The 14,895-nt window shown below is 41.4% G+C and overlaps 1 protein-coding gene across 10 annotated transcripts in view; it reads left to right on the top strand.

Annotated features, from left to right (window-relative positions):
* The first annotated feature begins 11,950 nt into the window (after nt 1-11,950).
* The window catches only part of SULF1 (sulfatase 1), a 124,762-nt gene continuing 121,817 nt past the window's right edge, over nt 11,951-14,895 (top strand). For 8 of the 10 annotated variants that reach the window (XM_020584061.2, XM_039548463.1, XM_020584059.2 and 5 more), the window contains exons 1-2: nt 12,481-12,811; nt 14,028-14,120. The gene's annotated coding sequence lies outside the window, so the exon portion shown is untranslated. Of the gene's footprint in view, nt 12,133-12,480; nt 12,812-14,027; nt 14,121-14,895 lie in introns of those variants that run through there. The other 2 variants (XM_019289181.3, XM_020584064.2) reach the window with 2 other exon arrangements.

Here is a 14,895-nt window from a genome sequence, read left to right on the forward strand (position 1 = left end):
TGAAACTCAAGTCGCTAGAGATAAGTCTATAATGAACACAATATGTTGCTGTTCCAACCCTGTGCACTCAAGGTTTTTCTGCCTGTCTTTCCCACAGTAGCTTTGCTGTGAGAGGTGTCCCTACACTCATCCCACGCTGGCTGCCACTGTGTGCCAGGGCAGCCATCTCTGCCTGCCAGAGGATGCAAAGCAGCTCCACAGCCACTGTAGGGAGCACGTCCATCCCAGCTCCTGTCAGGCCAGCGTTTGTACTTGTGTGAGATGTAGGTGATTGCTAAAGTTGTTTCCAAGACTGCTTGTTATATAAAAAAAGACAGTGACAGAACTGCATGGAAATACAATCTGATGTAAAACCACATTGCTTTTTTATTTTTCAGAAAGGTTTTGTAATGTGTTTCAACTGGCCACCTGGCTATCTTCGGCTGTGACTGCTAATCCTTCAGAATCTTTGGAGGTGTCCTTGATACTCTAAATTAGCTGATATTTTTAGAATATTTCAATTTTTATTATCAGTTATGAAATGGACATATTGCTGAATATTTTTATGTCAGTACGATTAAAATGCTTAATCCCCTCAGAGAAAAATTTGCAATGACAGAAACCATGGATCAGCTCTAAGTTGAAGAACAGCAAAAAGTCAAGTAACTTTAGGAGGCAACAATTTTTCCAAAAGGTTTGCTCAGTCTCCTAAAACATTGGGACAGATTTTTTTTCAGAGGCAAACTCAATATGAGTACTATATGGATACAGGGGATGTCTTCTGCGTTTATGAAACTGGCGTGGCCAAGGAGTGGGGCCCCAGGCCAACACAGATTTTCTATGCAGCTGAAGGGACTGTGACAGCAAAGCAGTGGTGTGCCCTGATACGGAGTTAGGGTCAGTTGAGAAACCAAATCTCTGTATTTAGCAAGAATCAAAGTCATCCAGATCTCACCCTGTAGACAAGATGTGAAGCTTAATTTGGGATGGGAAGCACTCTCTACAGTGACTCTTGCTTTGCCAAAATGATCCAAATTCATCTCCAATGAGAGTCTTCAGAAAATATGGTACATGAAGGGCCTTGCCTGGGAGGTCTGCAATGTCATTCTGTTTGTGGAAATAAAGAACCTCAGCAAATGCAATCTTTGCATAAGAAAAAATGATGTGACCTAATTAACACCATGTTTATAAAGGAGTACCTTCTGTCAATCAGTATGTCAACTTTTTCTATATTTTTCAATATATTTCTGACTTTTCAACAATCAATTATGTGTGTTCATATCTTGATCTAGCAACTATTGAGCTGTAGTAGGTAAACACTTCTGGTTTTGCTAGGTCCTGAGGTGTTGGGCTGTTTCTCAAAAGCATTACTGATGTCACCTCTTTTTAATATGCACTGTATTGTACAATGTTTCTCAGAACAGCTTCCAGGGAATTTCCATGATCTAAACAAATGTCTTTGAGATTATTAATATTCAAAATATAAAATATGCTATCTTCTTTTTGCTTATTTTTTTACTCTGTTGAAAAGAGAAATTGAAATTTCAGAATCGCAGAGGGCTTTCAAAGTGTATGGGAGTGAGATTTCTCCTTGGAAAGGTACAGATAGCTATTTTCAAATCCGAGGGGCCCACAAAGAGTGTCTGGGCTTCTGGAATGAATTGCTGAGTTGTACCTACAGGTGCTAAGTGTGATTACGTCAAAGTGCAGGAAATGAGATCACCCAAAGGTACCACAGGCGCTGCAATATTAAGAACGGGGTACTGCAACTGTATTTATCTCCAGGTTTCAAACCCCCCCGTTAAACCCACTCATTAACTACTTTGTTAAAAGCTCTGAAGGAGACCAGGCTGGGGTAGAGGGATACAAAGAATTTGGAGTGAGCTTTCAATTAAAATCCGCAGTCTGTTCCTGATAATCTCTAAATTCTTTTGAAGAAATGATCATTATAACTGTGTCTAATCTGTTTTCAAAACAGACTCTGAAATAGCCATTGTGTCCACACCTTCTGTTTTTATAACTTATGTGCTTTGATATTGTAATTGATGCAAGTGGGTGCAATTAAATCTTTATTTGGAAACTTGCACCAAAGCAAGTCATTCAGTAAAAAAAAAGCCACCAATGTGCTTTGACTCTAGATTCTCACACATATTTGCACTTACAATCAAAGCTTTTGTTCTGTTAAACTAACAAGGGCTGTTTAGTATAAGAAAGAGTTAACACAGGCTGCCTTACGTTGTGCTGATTTTGGGAATAACAGTTGAATGGAAAAAAAAATTTGCAGGGAACTATGCTGTCCCAATAAAAATGACCAATTTTTATTTTAATAAGTAACTCACCACAAGTGGAGAGGTTTCAAAAAAGCCTGATGATAATGCCAATGATTACTGTCACTCAGTGATAAAATACCTCTCTTGTTTTCCCTAGGAAAGATCACAAGAGAGCAGATCAGATCTCTAGCTCAAAATTGCTTCTAAACTAGGCAGTGAATTCCACCACTTTCACTTGGGGGGATTTCACATCAGCACAAGACAGGCAGGGATCAAGATCTGCAATTAGTTGTTTGTTGGCATATCTTTATTTATTAGTTCTGTGACACAGCTATTGATCAGCCATCACATTGCTACTTATAATTCAGGTACTGCTGTCTTGAAACTTAGCTGTGGATTGGTTTGTGTGAAAGGAATTTTTGTAGAAGGGTAAGCATGATTTATTTCAGTGAAATGATCTGTCTGCTTGGTCCCACTGCAGGGAGAGGCTGTAAAAGCACAGAGCTTAGTTGGGCTGTCAGCTGCTTCTGGAAAAACTACAGGTTAAAAGCTTTTTTCTTTTGCTCAGGGACTCTCAACTAATAGGAAAAATCTTAAATGTAATAAAACATGGTGTGGATATGTACATGTATATATTTACATATATATAAAATACAGTTTCTTTTTCTTCTGAGAAAGTTCAAGTAGCCCACTTTACCACCTATGAAGCAAAGTCATGAAAGCACACAGTGGGTGTAATCAGGTTTAAAACCCCTTACAGTGGGTTTAGAAACCTCTGTATTAATTTATCTGGAAAATACCATCTTGACCTTCTTGAGACCCAAAGATGTCTTCAAAAGGACACTCTTTGGCAGAACACACCTCCAGCATAAGCCAAGGTTATTTATGGAGTTCCTGTGCCAGGCTATCTTCCTGACAGGAAAGGTCAGCCTCCTCGTATCTCAAACAAGCATGGCAGAGACTCTAACCTCAGTCAAAGTCTATCATTATGAGGAAATCAAGCTCAACTCCACTGAAACTTTTTTGTTGTTGATGAGACTGGTTTAAATAGCATCTGGGCTAAAACCTAAAAATAATGCTTGTTATCCGAAGATTGCCTCTCAAGATAATTCAGCATCTCAGGGACTGGTCTCATATCCTGTAGTAGGACAACTGCACGTTAGTAGAACGCTTTCTGTCCCTAGTGCCATCCCAGAGTAGGTGACAATTGTAAAGTTTCTCCAGTTTGACTCGTCTTGAGTTTGTGTGAGTTCTAAAATTTGATTTTAAAATTAACTTGAGCCCATTTAAGATGATATTGTCTCTGAAGGAAGATGTACTTTTTTTCTCTCCCTTGGCTCAGTGATTCTGTGCCTTTTCTTGTGTCAGCATTAGTATTTTCATAGCTTTATGGTCTGATTAAACCTGAGTAAAATGTAGCCACTCAAAAAAAATGCCAAAGTGGTCAACTAATGTTCATGCAAAGGAGTCAGTAGGAACAAGAACCACGTGAGCAGAGCGAGGAGAAAGGATGGATTGTTCCTTCCAGAGGTTTTTGCTGAATGTGAACCTGTCCTTGGAAGCTGCATCACCTGCAGTTGGAGTATAGCTCCTAGATGCCTCTGTAGAGCCAATTGTTGGACTTTATGTCAAACAACTGCTGTTCTTTTGCAAATTCTGATTTTTCAGTGACTCCCTGATACCATCCAGTTTGACGAAAATGTTAGAAAGGCCTTGGATTTATTAAAGTGCAGAATAAAAACAAGTTTCGAAACTAGTTGCAAAATGGCATTTCTGTACTTTTTTTTAGAACTGTGTGTACAGCCTTGGGAAGAGAATAAGCCAACTATAAAAAAATATTCTGAATCCCTTAGGATAGTACAGAAGAAAGAATAGCTCTGCCTTTTACATTAGTCTAACTAACCAGGTTCCCACTCGTCGATACCAGAATGAAGAGGAAAAATATTTATCCCTCCCTTCAACCGAATATGGAATTCAAATAAAAACAAAGTAAACCAGCCAGACAAATAGTACAACTTCCTGCTCCAATCCCTCTAAAATTCAACTTTACTGACACATGCTTGGAAAAGATTCAGTGCCCTAAATTACCACTGAGAGTAAATAATAATTACCTTTGCCATGACAGGAGATTTTGGGTAAGTGTCAGCCTAAGGACAGCATATGAGACTATCTGTTGGGAGTTTTCCTTTGCTGCTGTAGAAGGTTTTGATTGGACAAGGAGAGACAAAGGAGGACTGAAGGGGTACTCAGGCCCGTGGTGGCATCAGAAGCAGCAAACGCTTTTCCAGCCAGACTTCCATTCTATCTGTTTCAGTCCTGACCCTGTGTCCCTTGCCCTTTAGTGCTCACAGTCTGGAAAGTGCCACGGGACCGGCTAAGGAGAGACAGGGAATGTGGCTGCTGTGTTAAAGGGCAGTGGAGGAGAGTGGTGGGTACTGAGAGAGAAAGGGAGAAGACATGAAGATGAAGAACAAGATCATCCTGTGCCACAGCTGTAGAGAAAGTACAGAGAGGAGCAGACCAGTAAAAGTGTCCGGAATCTCTCTTCTGTCCCACAGCCTTTCAGAAATGCCATGTCCAGCAGGCTCTGCAGCCAATTTTTTTTCAAATTCTGACTTTTGTGAAAACCTCCTTGAGATGGATCAAGGATGGATATTCCCCTAAGACCTTTTCCTAGCCCCTCCAAACCTTTACCGATTCTTTGAAGACCTTTCAACTCCCTGCCGATCAGCTTGAATGCCCTCAGCCCCTTTTGCTTTCCTGAAATTTGACTAATACCTTCCTGTTCTACAAAGTACCATGCCTTTTTCCTTCCTTCCTCTCCCAAATCCTTTTGCCACTACCACAACACTGAATTTTGCCTATCCTTGGGACAACACAATTACAACTAGTCAATACAGTTGAACAACCTGGAGTGCAGTGGGACCCTCAGATGGTACCACTTACTGTGCCCAAACTACCTCTGCTTGGAAAGAAATGAAAACTCTTTTCTTTACCACTGAACACCCTCAGCAACACCTACACAGGACCTACACCTGCTACTGGGATTTTTATACATCTGGAATGATTGTTCTGACCTGCAGACTAATCATGATGTCTCCCAGCAACTCACCACCCCACATTAACTCTCCTCTGTTGGCCTTTCTCAATATTACATTTCAGTTTTCACTGTCCTCACTTTTTCAGTTTTCTCTACAATGAATTTCTTTTTTTTTTTTTACTGCAAGAGGATGTGAGACAGATGTTTTCAGAAGGTGAATTAGAGGTTTTGGCAGTAGAATGAGGAACTTACGGGCTTTTGGCACCTACAAAAAGAATGGCAAGTGCCTTGGGTTGGGGATAGGCATGTTAACTTTCCTTCTTGTTTCCTTCTGGCTTTTTTCTTAGAGTAGCTACATTTGAATTGTTTTCCATAGGTCATGTTTCTAAGTATACCGGTTTATTATGGTTTTATTTGGCCTTCAATCGATGATATCCCTAATTTAGGCCCAGTAACAAGAATTTAGATATAGAATTATATACACATGTAAATATATATGTTTCATATACATATATATTTAGTTCTACTTATCAACATTACCTATACATGTCGACACATACTTTTTTAGGGATGGATATTGGCATTTAAGTCACTCCCATGGGCAGGAGAAGGTAATAGCTACACCCAAGAAAACTCTAAGAACACTTGACTCCAGCAAAGGTGTTCTCTATGCAATGAATACTGCATTATCATTCTTTCGGTGCCATAGAACTCCATTATGAGTTTGGTACGTGCTTACCTTAGGTGCTACGACTATGTCATAATTTATGATCAAGAGGGCCTTGAATGAATCTGCCAGCTATTATGGCTGCATTACCCTACCTGTTTATTTGTATGTTCTTACATGAGATGCCAATTTCTTTGAGGTTAATTGTCTTAGCAGGTGTAACTCTGAAGTTAATTACATATGAGGCAAGCTAAGCATATTGGCCTCTTTTCTCAGTGAGAACAGAAGAAGTGAGACTGAAAGGTCCCTGCTAGTATATAAAAAATTCTGTACACAGAGGTATAGCTGGTCCTGCAATCCTGCAATATGTCTGCTCTTTCTGCTCCCAAATATTCTCTCTGAGATGAGATCACAAAAGGGTTAAATGAAATGTTTTACTCAAGTGTTATGGGATTTGCTGATACTTTGTTGTTATAAAAATAAAAGGGCTACAGGGGCTGTTGCTTCCTTGACTCTCTAGGAAAAAATGGATCTGTACGTTAAACTGTGTGTATTCCCACGCTCTGTCCAGAACATCATGAACATGGTTGTTTTTTTAGGCAAGAGGTACCTTGATTATGTGCAATATTAGAGGCATGCTCAAAGGGGGAAGAGCAATATGGAACCTTCATAATTAAAGTTTTCCTGATTTTGGTGAGTTTAACATGGGAGTCATTGAAATCCTTCATTCTTTGTTATCACAATTTTTTCAGGTTGAAAGTTTTGAGTAGGAGCAAAGAGGGGAATTATGTATGTAGAAGGGAGGGACTTAAAGACGACCACTGCTCATCACTTTACTAATAATTAACATAAAAAGCTATGAGACATTCTGGCTTCTAAATTTTTGGCATTTTTTCAGTTTTTTTAAGTATTGGATGGTATACCTCAAATTTTTTCAGTAATGAAATTGAACTCTGTCCAAAAACATGAAGTCAGCACAAGTTCTGAGAGCACGTTGCTCTCTGAGTTCTCACACTTTTAAAGCCTTATAGACTCCATATATACTCTGTCCTTGGTGTGTTCCCTACTGCTGAGGATGGAATCACCTACCTTGTGCAAACTGGTTAAATCTGTTGATTTTCCTGCCTTTATTTGCCCCTATTTTCCAGCTGTCTGGTGTGTTGAGCTCTTCCCAGACTCAGTGATCACTTGTTTACTGTGCTGGAGTTGAAACTCTTGGCCAGCTGGCAGCTGAGAAGGGAAGAACCACAGCTTTTTGGTGCATTAAATTGTCATATTAGGCTCTAGCTTGGAAAAACTTTTGCTGGCTTTGTTTTCTTTTTCCCAAAGCATGACATGACAAATATACTGGGTTTTCATTTGTTGGGTTCTTTTGGTCTTCTTTATTTAATTTTGGGATACTAAAAAAAAAAAAAATCTTACAGCTCTTCTGCTAGGGTAAGACACGTGTCTTTTTATTGCAGTGACCTTGTTTGGTACTGAATTACTATGCAACCACTAATGAGGGAGTTACCTTAGAAGAAATGGTAACCAAAAAGAATCAGTGTTTTGGGAGGGGTGTAAGTGAAGAAACACAAATTTGAGACTGAAAATTATTTCAACCATTAATTTTCTTCTGGAGGCAAGTGATAGTGATGACAACAATCTGACAAATTGTAAAGCTCTGTCATGAATTGAGTCAATTATGTTCTTTTGTCTGTCTCACCTGCACTCTATCCTCTGTTCTGGTTACCCCTCAGGGAAACTACTTTTAGTATTGCAGTCCTAAGACAAATTGTAGCTGGGTATAACTTCCATACCATCTGATTCCATTGCAGGGAAGATGGAGCAGGGCAGAAGAGCTTCCTTAAAAAATTGAAGAAGTCTAGACTCTTCCATCCCACAAGAGCTATGCACAGGCAGGTAATCCTGATTCTGGAACTGTGCCTTAATGCATTTTTAAAGCAGTCCTTTTGTAGCCAGCATATGCATGGTTTCATATTAAGAGACTACATGTATTTGCCCATGCACATTTCCCCAGAAAACATGGAAATTGTTCTGGGATACCTGGATTAGCATCCATGCTTCTAGGATACAGAATTCTGCATTTTCATGTGTGCTGTATGTAACTCACCACATTTCTCAATATTTTTTGTACGTTCACCCTATTGTGTTCTTACACAGAATAATCATTGTTGGAATATTTTGTTCAGGTGAATGGGTTTGAGCAGGCGCAGTGAGAAGAAAGTTACCCAGCGGGTATAAAGTTGCATGTCCTAGAAGTTATTTATTTCTTCTTCCTCTGGCCACGTTTTAGAAGAAACAGTTGACCTTTAGCTATGCCACTCAAAGCTCTCCAAGTTTGGTAGATGAGTTCTGAGAGCCCACTGAAGCACTTTAGACAACTGCAGTGAAGGGGTGCCTGACTCCTGCGTCTTGCATGGCACTGGGCTTTCAGCATGGAGGAACCACTTTTAAAAGGCCATGTGTTTCTGGAATTTAGGTGACTCCAGGTTAAGAAACACTTGAGCAGAGTTTTGCACAGAATATAGTTTGGGATTTAGCACACAAATTTTACATGATCTTATGTCTGGCTTTGGAATGCCCACATATGGAGAAAAATAAAATGAACTGCTGGCTTCACTAGCAGATGCTGTATCCTCAATATTTTTGATTAGACCTTTTTTACTAAGGTTCCTGAACATGGATTTATGAACTAACCTCTAAAAATCTTGGCTGAAGTTCTTAAAAGGAATTAATCTCTCTTATACTACCCACTACGAGGCCCCCAAAACTTCCAATGGTTAAATTGTTTAAGAAAGAAAGAGCAGCTGTGCCACACTAAGTCATGGGTATACTAGGCTTGGCACCCTCCAGGAGTGGAAAATAATGGATGCTTGGGGTAAATTGTAAGAATAGGACAAGCACAGAATGATATTTGTCCAGGATCCACTCCAGCCAATTCAGGGATTCCCTGCACCAGAAGCTATATATTTGTATTTAATTGTTGTGAGTAATTTTTTTCCATGAATTTGTCCAAACATTTGAATACATGTCATTTTTATCCCCACTGCATCCTGCAGCAGGTAGCTCCAAGGCTTCACTGTGCTCCACATGAAGTAGCAAATCTTCCTGTGCTTCTTGGAACCTGCTCTTTGCTGGGATCTTTAGAAAGAAACATTGGTTTGTAACTATTTACCATTTCTTTGCAATTCAGGGTTTCAGAGGCTTTTTTATATGTCATTATTGACATGATATCATTGAAACTTAACAGGAGCATGAGTACATTTCAAGCTAGAATTTAACAGTAAACTTGTCTGTGGATTTATAGTCATGTTCTAGAACCTCTTCTGTTCCTATATAAACTCTTCAAAAATAATTGAATCCAGGGTAGACACAAAACAATTCAAGGAAATAAAAGTTCATGTTCCATTCATATTGGCAGGAGAGATAGATTGAGGTTACGGCAGAAATAATGAAAAATCCCCTTTAATTACTTTTGAGAGCTGAAAGTGCCAGAATTGAGAATTACATGAGGTTCTTGAGCAGAATTGCACCTGTGTGATTATGTACATATGTCCACACTGACACACAAAACTGCCAAGGCTGTCTGTGCTGGAGGAAAGGTGGTGAGTTTAAGTCTAGGCAACACAGAGTGAGGTTCAGTGCCCTGGCAAAAAGATGCTGTTGGCTACCATGGAAACCAATTGGACCTTCTGTGTAAGGGACATGTTATCTGTGGGAACAAAACAGGAGTGACTATTTCTCAATATCACAATTACCTACAATTAATCTTGCATATTAGGATTGTCTTGAGTTATTTGCATAAAGCATTATTCACTTTGCTCCAAGTCTTATGTGAGTGGGGGCAGCCTGACCTTAGCAAGAGTTCAAGGGTTTGACAGTCAACTTGAGAACCTGTTTTATAATGTGTAATTTTAACAGCATTTTGGGTATGGCTCTCCCAGTGCAGCTTTCATTTCAGCCTTTAAAACCCAAACTCTTTGCAGATGGCAGTGTGCACAGAGGAGAAGTGGTGGAAAAGTCTGTTATGAGCTGTCACAGCAAACTAAATCTGGCTGTAGTCACACAAGTAGCAGTTACATTATCCTGCAACATCAGCAGTAGCTTTTAAGTGAAAACATGATCATGCATGATGTTTGAGGGCTATTACTAACATTGGTTATGGAGATGAAAATTTGTATTTCAAGTCATTGCAGCATCTTTGAAGATAAATGTGGGTGGGTGTGTGTCTCTGTATACAAAACACTCAATTAGGGGTCCTTTTAAACATGTCAATTTTACAGAATTGTGACTTGACAGGCATCAGCAGAGGCATCCCTGACTTGCACAGGCATAAAAACCCAACAGATCTGGGCCTGTGCATCACACAGATGCTCAGTAACTTGCTTGTGTATATTTATAATCAGATATAATACACAACATTGTGTAAGCATATACACACCACAACATAAAATTAATGTATGCACATAACTGTCATTCATGTTGGTTAGAGGTTGAACCTTGCTGCATTTGCCTCTCATCTAACCAATACAAAATAGAGCATCTGTGAGGTGAGCTGCATTTTAGAAAATGAGTCAGTACACAGGATGATACAGCACAATTTGAGGGGCTTTTTCATATTCCACATCTCTGATGGCTATAGATTTTTAACGTAGTTACTATAAAATACTGGCAAGAAGTACAGTTTAAAAAAATGCAAATGAGCTCAATGAAGTCTCCAGGGCTTTTCGAATATGTAAGGTTATCCAGCCTGTTTACAGACCACAGTCTGCTAGAATGAAACAAAATCAAACCAAACCCTTGCCCTGAAGATATAATTGGCAAGGTTAAGAATCTTACAATACCCCAGGGAGAGTAGTTGCATCTCTACCTCACCACATATTATTGTTGAAAATATTATTCAGCTGTTTATTTATCTGGAATTAGCAGATTAGGGAGTAGTGTTTTAGTGATACCAAACATCTGTGATAGCAGCTTCAGAGTAATAGGCTGAAACAGACACTGTATCATCACTTCGGGGAAGAATTTAGGCAAATGCAATTGTGACTACAGTTTCTTCTTTTTTCTTTCTTTTCCCAGTCAGCTCTGCTAACAGCTATCTGGGCTCAGACCCCAGTTCTTGAATCTCACATTTTATTAAGTATTCACTTTGCCACTAGTCTTTCAGAAACAGCTTTGTGTAAGGTATTAAAGAACAAGTAAGCCAAATCAACATTTCAAGACTCTCATACGGCTTTCATATAGCTGGGCAAAGTGTGTCTTTTCACAATTGCAAACCTTTCTTCAAGCTGGATGTTAACACTTTCAGAGTAACTTTTAATGCCAAAACAACGTCCTTCCCTTTCAGTTCAAAGAAAACACAACATCTGTCATAATGTGAAATGTAGATTTAATGCAAGTGTCAAGTCAGGCACTTCGTAATGAGGTAAAAACCCTTGAGATTTTAAGTCTTTCTTCCACGTTATCCTATTACAGGGGGGGGAAAGGAAATAACTGTTTCTTTGGCACTTAGCAGCTTTTCTGTGTCCCTTATCTATCCTTCCCGGACATCTTCTGTAAATTAGTGGATTTTTCCTGGCAGTGTCCCTGAGAAGGAGGAAGGTGTGATAATGTTTGCTTTGAGGCCGAGGGAAACTGAGGCACAGAGTAGACACAGTCCAGACCTGCCGCGGCACTGCCCGGAGCCCTCAGCCCCGACTGGGGCGGTGACGGGTCCCCAGGGGAAGGGCAGCGATCCCGAAACTGCGGCTGCATCCCGACACTGCGGGGCGGCGCGGTGGTGGCGGAAGCGGTGGGAAGGGGGGAAGCAACAGGCTGGGGGCAGCTTCCCGGCCGAGGGGCGGCAGCCGGGGGCGCGGAGCGGGGCGCGGAGCTGTCACAGCAACGCCGCGGGCGCGGGGCGGCCGCTGCAGCGGCCACGGGCGGGCGAGCAGCGTGTGCCGCTGGGCCACCGAGCCGCTGGGCGCGCCGGGGAGCAGAGGCGGCCAGCCCGCGTCCCGGGAAGCGCGGGCTGGGGGGAAGGACTCGTAGACGTCTGTGTGCAGAAGCAGCAATATTTGCCCTTTGGATATCCCCTCTTCTCCCCGCCTCTCCCCGCACCCCGGTTTTCCTCTAGCCTCTCTCCGCCGTTCTCCCAGGAAGGCTGGAAGCAGCCAAGGGGCAACCGCGGCACGGTAAGGAGTTGGGATTTCGGGATGCAGATGTCACATTGCCGTGCAAACGACTCCCGCAGTAGCACTTTATCAGAATTTCAAGCTGCATCTTTTATCTCTTTTAGAAAAGCGTCTTTCGGAGGAGATTGCCCTCAATAGACCCGTCATAAAAACATTTTAGTGTTGCTCTTGTGCTTCCGTGCATCGCACTGCGAAGGGGTCCCAGTGGTCCCTTGGGAATACAAGGAGTTGTGAGAAGTTACACAACTGGCCACCAGACTAATCCACTCCCTCTACCTTCCCGCGAGTACCTCCCCCTTCTGCTCTTTTTTTCAATAGCAGCCCTTTCTCAAAATCTCAGGTTACTTTGCTAAAGAGTTCTCAGTCTTATAGTTTCTGCCCTTGTCTCTGCCTCCAGCTCCTTAAGAGCCTCCCAACCCCAGCGATTGGATTGGGCAGCCCGTCTTGACACACCACTGTGCTGAGTGCTTGAGGACGTGTTTCAACAGATGGTTGGGGTTAGTGTGTGTCATCACACTCGAGTGGGGATTAGGGGAGAGAGGCAGCCTTGCTGGAGCTGTGTGGTCTTCCCCAAGTGTGAGCTGCAAGCAAAAGAAGAAATACCTAGCTTTGGGGGAGAAGCGGGAGGAATCGTTTCCAGCAGCTCAGAGGGAAAAATAAAACCCCACACTTTGTTCAGGTAAAGTAAAAGGCACCTCATGCCTCTCTCTCTCTCTCTCTCTCCTTTTTTCCTTCACGGTTTTCAGAGGAATGCTAGCACAGCACACTTGTCAAAGCCAGTTGCTGCTGCCTTATCAATGCTGCTATTGTACGGCTGACAGATAACAGCGAGCACAGCCTGATGCTTGGCTGTCTTCATAGAGCTAACACTCTTAACGCCGCTAAGGTCACGCTTTCAGAGGTGTAGATTGGAAAATCTCCCCTGGAGCGGTGTATCCCAGCCCTGCGGGTGCCTCCTCTGCTCCCCCCGCAGGCACCGCTCTCCGCTCGGCACACACGTGTGTGCCCGGAGCGGCGCGGGGAAAGCGGCGGCCAGGCACGGGTGGGTGCGGTGTCTGCGGGTGCAAACGCCTCCGTGCTCCAACACATCCGTGGAAACTGCATGGGAGGGAGGGAGGGAGAAGGAACCGTGGCAGAGTATTTCCTAGGTTTGGAGCAGGATGCTTCAGCAGTGTGCAGCCTGTCTGGGGCTCAGCTGGGAGGCAAACCAGACTGTTTTGAAAGTGCGTTAGAGATGTCTGTAAAGTTGGAAGACTCCTTTATAGAGACCTGCCTGGGCTCCTGATGATCGGCGTCGAGATGATTTGGCTTACACATGGGCATAAAGTTAAGAGAAAATCAGGAACGTAGGGAAAGGCAGGGTACAATGTAATGCTGCTCTTGCAGCTGCAGCAGAGCAGATGGATGTAATTCATTTGCAGATCTGTTTGTGGAAGTTTTACATGTCATTGAAAACTAAGTAGCATCACTATAATGGATCATTAAAGACCCGCTGTATTTATAGATTTTAAAGTAGCGATCTGAAGTGTTAATTAGAAGTAGGCAAAATTTATGTTTAGGAAGGAAGAGGGGCAGAAATGTAATTAGAAATTAGTTATGGAAGTACTCTGCTATCATTTTCATTTAATTCCGCTATTAAGTTCATTGATGTCTGGAGCGTGGGAAGCCCAGCAAATTAACTAAGTCAAAAATGTTAGCACTAATTACTGTATGTTATCTTCTCAGAGAAGATGTTTTCATTGTTTTGTTCTAAATGATCTAGATGGAGAAATTAGAAGATGGATTATTTTTCCTTTTATTTGGTTTGGGGCTTTTTAGTTAAAAATTTGCTGTATATATATTCTGTCTTCCTGTGCAGAGTAATAAAATTATTTGTTTCTTTTGCACTATAACAGATCTTCACACTAACTGTCACATACCTCTGGTGCTTATGAATTATTGGCCTCCTACTTGAGAAAGAAATCTAACACTGTCCTCACCACTTACAGGTGAGATATTCTATATATAATACTGTATATAATGTGTTCTGAAATAAGATCTGTTTAGTAGGCTGAGCAAGGGGATTTATAGCTGGTGCTTTGTGATTTTGGTATTCAACTGCAAAACAATGCTCATAAACTCATGTTTCATGTTGCACATATATTTTTAACTCAAACCAACTTTTTTGTTAACTTTTTTTTCCTTGAGCAGACTATTTGGCCCCTTTACAGGTTGTTCTCAGTTTGTATTTTCAAACACACTCTTTAGTAGGAATGTGTCTTCAGAAGTCATCCACAGCAATTTGAAACAGAGAATTAGCTAAATCCCAAAAATCACTGCACAACCAGACCAAGATTTATGTGAATAAATTTGACCATTTTGTTTTTTTCTCTCAGTCTACACTTTCTCATTGTAAAAAGTCATGGAAATTTTTACAAGCTTAAAATGAAAAACAAAACCAAAGGAAAACCTCATTACAGCTCCACGTTAAAGTCTTGTATATTGGATTTCTCCTCTTTCTCCCAGTGTGTCCTGTGAGAAGCTCAATATGCCAGCTTCGGCACACAGAGGTTTAGACTTCCAGCAAAGCTAAGGTGCAGCACTGTGAGCTGCAGAGCATGCTGCTGTCACTGCCTAAGTGAAACCCATCCCTCTTTGTGACTGATCACACATCAGATGATCTATAAGAAACCATATTTTTCAAGAAAGTGCATAGCTAATTACACATGCCCAGCTTGTTATTGTTTTACTAGGGGGAAAAAAACCCCAAACTAGTTTCTCTAG

Source organism: Corvus cornix, chromosome 2 (assembly GCF_000738735.6).
Source record: "Corvus cornix cornix isolate S_Up_H32 chromosome 2, ASM73873v5, whole genome shotgun sequence".
NCBI lineage: Eukaryota > Metazoa > Chordata > Aves > Passeriformes > Corvidae > Corvus > Corvus cornix.